This window comes from Corvus brachyrhynchos, unplaced genomic scaffold (assembly GCF_000691975.1).
Source record: "Corvus brachyrhynchos isolate BGI_N302 unplaced genomic scaffold, ASM69197v1 scaffold21, whole genome shotgun sequence".
NCBI classification, from domain to species: Eukaryota; Metazoa; Chordata; class Aves; order Passeriformes; family Corvidae; genus Corvus; species Corvus brachyrhynchos.
Genome location: NW_008236924.1, coordinates 6,582,360 through 6,591,937, shown reverse-complemented (window position 1 = coordinate 6,591,937; position 9,578 = coordinate 6,582,360). Strand labels below are relative to the sequence as shown.

Here is a 9,578-nt window from a genome sequence, read left to right as displayed (position 1 = left end):
TCCAGATTTGTGTATTCACATGGAGGTTTTTTTGTTTCTGCATTTAATTTAATTTCCAAAAGACGTTAAAGAGATTTCAGTGATGGAAGTGCTTAAATGGTTTTAATCAGGCTTTGATGTGCACAAATCATTAAAGCGAGGAGGATGAAGAGATAAGAGTCCACAATTCCCTTTGTATGGTTTGCCTGCAGAGGAACTCACGGAGGAGGAAGTGTTCAGGAAATCCCAGAGGCACAGGAGCAGCGACAGGACAAGGGAAAACAGCCTCAAGCTGTGCCAGGGCAGGTTCAGGCTGGATATTGGGAAAATTCCTTCATGGAAAGGGCTGTCCAGCCTTCCACAGGCTGCCCAGGGCAGTGCTGGAGTCCCCATCCCTGGAGGGGTTTGAAGTGTGGAGGTGGCACTTGGGGCAGTGGGAATGGTTGGACTCAAGGAGCTTGGAGGGCTTTTCCAACCTAAACAATTCTATAATTCTGTTTTTCCCACAGAGAAGGGGAACAGCAAACCAAGAAAAGCTACATCAAAATGGGAATTTAGTCTGTGTGATGTCATGCATTTCGTGGGCAGAGGAATAACCAGAGTTTCTGTGGGAAAAAAAAAAATTCGTGGGCAGAGGAATAACCAGAGTTTCTGTGGGGAAAAAAAAAAAAAAATTTGAGAGCTTTGCCAACGTAACTTTCCAGTGTTGTGTTACAATTAGCATAAGCATTTCCTTATTTAAAGATAATTTAAAAATTGTTTGGTCAAAATCCAGATTTGAAAACATGAGCCATTAAGATGGAGATTTCAGAAAATTGAATATGGGAAACAGGTTGAAGAACTTAAAAGAACACGCTGTAACTTTAGCAAGTTGTCCTGTGCTTTGGCATACATTAAATCAACCTAATGAAAATTGCCGAATGAAAAATACTTGATTTTACAAAGATCTCCCAACATTATTGTGTTTTTGTAACTGCAAGAGGCCTTGAAGCACAAAGATTGTCCAAGAGGAGATTAAATGGATTGAGGTAGTGATATTTTCCCTGTTTCCTGGGGTTTTTATGTTCTGAGTGATCCTCTATGGAGCAGAGCTTCCTGATTGTGTGTTTTGAGGAGGTTTTTATATTTTGGGGTGAGGTGCTGTGTGTGTTTGACATTTCCCATTAAATGTCCAGTTCACCTCTGACTGGTGTGGAGCTACTGGAACCCCCCCTGGCTGTGGGTGAAAAGCACTGTGGCCACTTGGAATATTGGTTTAAATTGCCTGGTGAAGTTCGGGATCTCTAGTTAATTAATTTATTCTTTAATTAATTAATTAGGATTTTATATTAGCCTTCTGATGCCAATAGGATAAATTAGCATCATATTATAGCATTGATTTGCCATGGTGGAAACTGGTGTTTGGTGTAGACCAGCCTTTAAAAGATAAAGGGTGAAAAGATTTTCCTGGAGCAATTGCTGGTGCTGAAAGAGCTCCACTAATTACATTTAATGAGCAAAAAACACAGGTAAGGACTTTGCACTGTGACACATTCTTAGCCAATAATTACCAGAAATATGTTTTAATAGGAGAGAGTTTTAACAAGTAGTCTTCAGCTTAAATTTGTTAATCACTAATAACCTCCTAAAAGACAACTTTCTTCAGGTTTTTTCTTCAGTTTTTTTTCTTCAGCCTTCTCTTTTTTTTTTTTAGTGGAAAAAGTTGCATTATTCCCTGGCTACGTGAAGCAAGGTCCGTGCTGAATTGGCATTCAAAAATGTTTTTGTTTGTTTTTTCTTATTTATTCAGAGGAATGTTCAAATCCATCCAGTCAGGACTTGCTGACAAACTTGAAGCTCAAGATGGTCAGAAATGGGTGTGGTTTAATCTTCGTTGCTATTTTAGAGTATGAAATTTGGATCTCATTAGCTGCTCTAGTGGGCTGATTCCTTGCTATACAATTTATTTCAATGCATTATTCAATTTTTGAAAAATTATTATGTGTGACTTGCACTATAAATAGTGAGTCATACTTTAAAAAAACTTAATTTGAGCTTGTGCTTAGTAGAATTCCATTAATTGAACCCCTAACGAGGGGTGTCCATCAGTGCCTGGTGCCTGCTCAGCTGCAGCTGGTTTGCCCAGCACAGCCTGGGAGCTTTAGCAGTTCTCACCATGGAATTTCTGTGGCACTTGGAAGCAGTTTTGGCTCTTCCAGAGACATTTCCAGGCTCCAGCTCTGACCCAGCTTGGTGTGAAGTGGCCTCTTGCATGAAGGGTTTTGAAACTCAACTAAATTTTGAGACGGCTTTTGCAATGGTTCTTGTGTTTGTCTTTAACTTCGTGCCACAAAAAGCTGAACTTCTTTTCCTGGTGGCAAAACTCACCAAGTCTCACTGGCTGGAAGTGAAATGTGGTGTTAGTATTCTGTGTTTTGTAGTTTCATGGCTTTTGGTTTAAGGCCACATCCAGAAAAGTGCAAAAAGTTGTAAGAACTTTGGGGGAAAAAACCCCAAACAGCATCATTATGGGAAAATATGAGGTCATTTATAATAAAAGAGTTTGTACAGCTAAATTAACATTTATCAACTGTTTTCTTGAGGTAAAAGATACTACACTAAATGTGCTGTTACTCAGTGGGGGCAGAAATATTAATGTTTCTCTCAGTCTGCTCAGGGGGATTATAAAGTACAGGTGGCATTTAGTAGGTAGGATGAAAGGTGAAAACTTTCCAACTTTTTAAGCAGTGTTTGTTTGGAAGCACAGCACATCAAAGCTGTGGCTTTCCTGCTGCATTTCAGCTTCCCTCTGTAGATGGTTCTGGGCCCTTCCTCTCGCTTCCAAGTTTTTTTGCTTTGCCTGCAAATCTTAAATGCTCCTGTTCCCTAGGTTTTTCCAGAGTTTTTAACTAGTCTCGGCTCTCCTCTTCAGTGTGTTTAAGTTTAAAAAGAAAGTTTGAAGGTACCAGGAAGCATCCCAGGTCTCAGAGCTGTCACATTCTGACAGCAGATTTTAGACAGGTAGGAAACGATGCTGAGTTTGGCAAACTCTTTGCATACAAGTTAGGGCTGAAATCTGGGAGGGAAAATTCGTATTTTCACTTTTCTGATACTCAGAATTGTGGATTTTGTGAAATCTTCAAGCTGTAAAGCAATCCTGGGACTGCTGCAGCTGCCAGCAGGGAGCACTGGCCCTGTGAGAGGTCAAGCCACCACTTTTGAACAGATATTGATGTAATACATTGGTGATCATTTAGAGAACACACGGATGCTGACATGCATCACTCCGGTGGCTTTGGTGCTCCCCCTCCAGTTGTTCTGGGAGCAGCCTGGACACTGATATTTCCCTTTAGGCCTCGCAGTTGTTCTGTGGCTCACCCCGAGTGGTTTCCCATGGTTCTGAGGAGAGTTAAGTCATTGAATGGTGAAGTTTTTAATTTTGGTTGCTCTGCTGAGCTGCTCCCCAGCACCCTTTCCCTCACAACCACGTTACAGAATTTTTATCTCAAACCCTGATGTTCAGCTCAGTGAGTGATGCAGCACAATGGGTGAACCTTGGTCACGATGGGAAGTCCAAGATGAATGTCTTGTGAGACAGTGCAGACAGATGATCTTACACTGAGGCTGGAGGAAGTGACAGTTAAACCAGGGTAAAGTATCTGATAAAATTTTTCTCTTTTCTTTTTCTGTAGTTGAGATGGGAGAAGGATGTGAGCCTCAAATGTGATTTTCCCTTTTGCCTTTTCACTCCTGGTTTAGGTGGCACCTCATTAAAACCTTGTCTGCTGTTTCAAATCTTACACAGAGCAGATTTATCAGAGAATTTCTGTCAAGTGAATCCTTTCTTAATCCTAATGCCACAGAGTTCATAGCACTCAAATGTAATGATGTCTTTTATGAAAGTAAATTAATGTGAGGAAGTCAGAATGATAATAGCCAGATTAATGTTAGATGTCTGAATAACTATTGCTTAATAAAATCTAAATGCCAATTGTCTTGGCTTCAAAGTTTAAGCAGATGAACATGTAGGCACAGGAATTGGGTTATTAAGTTTCTGCCCAATTAAAGGGCAGAAATTTGTTGGGAAACTGTACTGGAATACGCTTTGGTTAGCCTGTGTGGACATGAAAGGAGTGCATGGAAAAATGCTGAATTTGTGATGGTCCATCTTTGCACTTGGGGGAATTAAAAACTTTCCCAGCGACGGAGAGTGGAGGGGATGGGGAGGATTGTCCTTGGTGGAGTGGGAGATGGAACTGGACTGAAGTTGGCTGAGAGGAGATTTAAGTGGGAAAGAAAAGAGTGTTCCTGGTGGATGGCTGAGCTCGAGGTCAGTCTGCACTGCTGGGCTGCTGGTTTGGGGATCTCCTCCGCTGTGGGGTGTCAGGGCAAGGAATATCACTGCCTGGTCAAGAAAGTCCCCTGTTCCTCAGAGTAGTTTTGGTATTGCAGGATGAAGCAGATAGAAATGCAAAGGCTTGGGAAGGCAAAGCTGAAATTCAGCTTTGCTGAGCAACAGCAGCTTCACTTCCCTCTCCTGGCTCGGGCTGGCTCTTGTGACACGAGTTCACTGAGGCTCCTGTGTCTTACCCGACCTGGAATCCTGACCTGGCGTTGGGGTAGGTGCAGAAAATGACCATTTTAGTGGCTTTGTGGTCTCATGGTGTCAATCCCTGAGGTTCTTCTCCTCTGAATCAGGGATGGCTCTGTGGGGTCACTGTGGGATCTGTGGTGTCTCCCAGGATGGAGCCTGGGGACAGAGGGACAGTGGGTGGAGGAGTGACCCTCCCTCTGCTCCCTGTCCATGGAGAGAGGAGGAGGGAGCAGGGAGTTGTGCTGTCGCTTCCTAGGCTTTCCTGCTCCTCTCCCATTGCTGAAGAGACAGGACAGGAAGGAGGGACTGATGTCCTTTGAGCAGCTCTGCTCTCTGCAAAGGAAGAGAGTTGGGAATTAATTTCTGTGTTCATCAGAGAGGGGGGACCAGGCGTTTTCCCTCCTGTGTGGTACTTCTGCACAAAAATGAGACATTTAAGATATGTGGTTGTGCATTTTTAAGGTCCCTTGAGTGAATTATATCAAACCAGTCTTGTAAATTCTTGGATATAAACAATTTTAAGCTGTTTTAGTAGTGTAATTTAAAAATGGACTTTAAAATGGTTTTAAATGAGCTGCACTGCAAGTGCTGAAGTTACAAATGTCCTCCTTAACTCGGCTTCTAAAGTCCACTTGCTGGGGGTTCACGTTCACCTTAGTTCTTTTACCTTACCTTGGCAGGAGGAGTGGAACTGGATGATTTTTAAGGTCCCTTCTGACCCAAACTCCATTTCTGCCTTGCTTCTGTGTGCTGAATCTCATGCATGATGAATGATGCACCCAGTTCTCATCTGGACTTGTAAAATGAAATGTTACACTTGCAGAGCCTCTTTCTAAAGGATCCCCAAGTCCTTTTCCAGTGGTTAGTGTTGAGTTACAAATGATCACTGTAATTCTTTTATCCACCGTCGCCGTGTGTTGGCTTCTCAGGTGGAAGATGCTGACTGATCCTCAGGTAACCTGATATGTGAGGGATGAAGGGGACTCAGGCAGCTAAAACCGAAGAGCAGGATGTCATTACTTGCTCCATCACTTGACTGAGACGCTGGAATTAAGGCCGTGCTCCCACAGAAAGTGCTGTGGAATTTCTCTCAGCTAACGGTGGTGAAGGATTTGTGCTGCTTTGTCTGGGGAGCAGCACAAGTCCAGGCACATCGTGCTTGGTGGGGATTTCTGGGTGCTCCAGAGCTGAGTGGGAAGGAGAAGTGCCTGCAGCAAACTGCTGGCTCTGCCCTCCCTGGGAGTTCTTGTCAAACATTAACCAGACCTAGGTCAACTCAGTTTTTTATTATTTTTATTTAAAGCTCTCCCACCCTCAGTACGGACAAAGGAGTAGTTCCCAGACAGCTCTTGGGGCACTTTATGTTCTCCCTGTTGAATGTGCAGCAGCATTCCTGATGTGAAGGGTGGGATAGAAACGTTTGTGTTGTAGGAATGGGAAACATTTGTGCTTCAGTTAGTGGTGAATCACTGATTTATATTTGTGTCCTATTACCAGTAGAATCGCATTTGAATTGTATTCCCAAGAGCTCAAGTGAAACCTTGGAAGGAGGGAGAAGGAGCTGTGGAAAAGTTCATTCTCATCGCAATAGCTGAGTGAGATGATGGCTCAAGGCTTCCTGTGATACCAATTTACTGGGGTAGAATTTTGGAATCCTGGTGGTATCACAACCTTTCCTTTGGTGGAGCAGATCCCATGTGCACCAAACCAAATCCCCCTCTCTTGGCACAGAGCCTTTGTGTTGTCAGAAGGTGAGGGACAGAAACAGAAAACTCCACGCTTTTGAGAAATTGGCTTTTTCCTGTCTGGACAAATACAAAAACTATTTGAATTCTATGTAAACTCTTGGTTTTAGTTGTGTTCCCTATTTCAGTTATAAAACTCTGAAGATGACTCCGCTGCTTCTGTATTTGCACCATGGTCATCATGGTCATGCACCATTTGCATCGTGGTCATCCTTTAAACCTGTCCTGGAGAATCATCCTGTTTGTGCTTTTTTGGGCAAAGCTCTATTGTTTTAATAGGAAATGTTATATTTTTTTCTGCATTTTTTTTCTTCACCATCACACAGAAAGTGGACGTTAAGGCTATATGTACACTTCTACAAGTAACTCTTGGTGACACCAGGGCATGTTCCTCTTTGTGTGTCAGTGTTTTTGTGCTAATTTTGTTGTTGCAGGGCAGTTATTTTTCAATGTCTCCCTTTTTAAACAGCTCCTCTGGGAGTGCATTTGTGCTAGCTGACAGAGTAGCATTTTAGGCTTGTGCACATGATTTTAGGGCAGGATTTGTGGTGATGCCCTGATGCACAAGCTGGGAGAAGTGTCCTGTGCCAGCTCCTGAGATGCCCCTTGTTCATGGTAAAAGGAATATTTTAAATAATTAACAGGCGTCTTTGGATGCAGCATTAAGGCAGCTTCAAGTATTATTAACTGCCTCCTGAAAACATAATTCCTTATTACAAGCAGACTTTTCAGCTCTTTTTCCCCTTTCTTCTAAGAAAAAAGGGTGAAATGATGGGAGCTGAGCGTGCCCCCGCAGCTGGGTGTGCCCCACACAGAGCTGGGATCCTGCACGTTCCCTCTGAGCGTGTTTATCCTTCGTGGCCAAATGTTGTCAAACAGAATTGGGGTTTCATCGCAGCCAATTAACCAATTAACTGTTTGATTCCTCTTGCTCATGAAACCAATTGAGACTGAAGAAGCCCTCGAGTTAAATGAGGGTGTCTTGAAGGAAGTGGAGGTGTTGTAAGCAGGCTTTGAAGATGCACTAATGGCTGGGTGAGGTGTGGTGGGGTCGGATCCCTTTGGATGGGCTGTGTGTGGAGGGTTCCTTGGGCCAACCTTCGCCTTTGATGGTTTTGCCTCACAGTGTCTGGGGAAGATGAAGAGATGCTGCTGGTGCTGAGCTGGAGTGAGGACTTGGGTGCCTGATGTGGTTCAGGGGGGTAAGAAGGGTTTGGCCAAGGTCCTCTTCTAACAGCTTTGCCAGGAAATCTCAGGCAGTGTGGGTGTGTTGGTTGGGGTTTATTTTTAGTCTGGAGTTGTGGTCCAAAAGTCCCAGAGCTGGGATGTGCCCCCTGCCCGGAGCTGAGGGAGTGGGAAGTGGGAGGCAGGAGGAGAAGGCAGCACCAACACTGCCATTTCATACCACAAGTTACACATCCAAGGTGAAGGTCTCTCAAACCAAAGCCATGCCCTTGTTGGATTAGGGATGAGCAGAAATACCAGCTGGGATTTAGGAAGAGCTTGGAAGGAGAAATGAAAACTGTGTGTCTGGTCTCGGTGATGCGATGACGCTCGGGGCGCCTGGAGCAGCAGTGACTGGTGCTGCAGGAATACACACGGGGAGGTTGGCTCAGGAGTTTCTGTGAATTCCCTGCTGGATTTCCTGCTTGCTTTCAACTCTTCCTATTGAGCTGGAGCAGAGGCGTGAGATGTGAAGGGTTGGTTTGCAGGGAAGTCTCAGACACAGGGACTGTGCAGAGTACAGTGGGACACACTGCAGGAGGAGTGACTCAAACCATGGGGAGTTCAACTTCCTAAAAATGGAAATACTCTGCTTTAGGCCTGTTTTCTAATTTCTTTTTTCAATTTTGGAACTTCTCTTTTCCCAGATGTGGAAACTAAGATGACTTTGGCCCTTGCTGCAGGGACATTGTTCTGGCTCCCTCAGCCTGGCTCTGCTACTCCTTCACGCTTTAGCTCAGGCCTCCTGAGAAAAGGGGAATTTTAGCAGGATCATCTTGTAGGCAAAAACTCCTTCATCTTCCGCTTCCAAGTCTGTGCAGGGAGGGAGCAGAGGTGCTGTCCTTGTTCCCAGAGGATGGGGTAGGGGTGATGGGACCACTACATTTTAGTGGATATTAAAGGTTTATTACAACTTCAAGTGATCCGAAAACTGAACTTCTGTAGTTTCCTACCTGCTGGAGTTACTTACCAGTGGTGCTGATCAGCAGACAGGTCTTGGATATCTGCCTTTCAAAGTACCTCTTCTTGCTTTTCCTGAGCATGGGAACATTTCCCTTCTGGCAGGCTCGTGGCTGTGGAAGATGTGGGTTTGAATGGGAAGTTGTCTGAAGTACAGAGCTAAGGAAGCCCCACGAACTTCCTCTATTTACACATTTAATGCTGGTGTGATTTTAATGGCCTCATACAGGTTCAGGGCACTTAAAATAGCTCTGTGTGGAGATTGGATGATTAGATACAAACAAGTCTAACTTGTATCATAGTCAAACTATTTGCTTTAATAAAAAAATGTAAAAGAGTTAAAAAAACCCAAACCAAATCCCCATAAATCAAGGTGACTCCCCATGAGGGTGTTTATCATGTACTGTGTTACAAAAGGCTGGGGAGAAGTGGTTAAAAGTGTCATTAACTGGTGTCTTTCTGATGATTCATTTTACATTCACCTGGGCAGATACAGCCAGATCAGCTCTGGGTTTGCACCAGCTCAGATCTCAAGTGAATCTTTGCCGTAATCTTCCTTTTGTGTGGCAGTGTTGGTACAAATGCTGGTTTTCCTTCAGTCCTAGAGTCACAGGAAATGTTGATGCAATTTTAAAAGATGATGCTTGTCTCTGTAAAAAATAGTGAAGGTCTTTGTAAATATTTAAGCCTCTGTTTGGAAAACAGAGATGTAAAACTCTTTGCTAAGATTATAATATTCTGGATGTATAGCTGTATATAATCCTTGATCTTAGTGTATTGGTGGGAATGAACCATCCAAAACCAGAGCATTCCTATTCCCTGCTTCAACATTTGCCTTTAATAGTAAATGCCATGGACTCAGACTGTTCCAGTTGGCTTTAACTGATCCGTGTCTATAATTAAATCTGATATTTATCTGTGTTGAAATCCTACATATGTAACAAATTGGGCTGCACTCTCAAGAATGAGCTTTTTAAGCCTCGAAATTATAAAACAAGTTTGTCATCAATGCCAGAATGATCCCTGGAGTTTGCTGGCCACATTCTAGTGCCCAGGTCCCTCTCTCAGCCTTGACAGGCACCTCTGGTTACATGAGT

General features: G+C 43.6%; 1 non-coding gene across 1 annotated transcript in view; it reads left to right on the top strand.

Annotated features, from left to right (window-relative positions):
- The first annotated feature begins 641 nt into the window (after positions 1-641).
- Positions 642-9,578, top strand: part of LOC103611589 — a 10,916-nt gene continuing 1,979 nt past the window's right edge. Inside the window, exon 1 of the transcript XR_001859936.1 lies at positions 642-4,577. This is a non-coding gene — a transcript (uncharacterized LOC103611589). The remainder of the gene's footprint in view (positions 4,578-9,578) is intronic.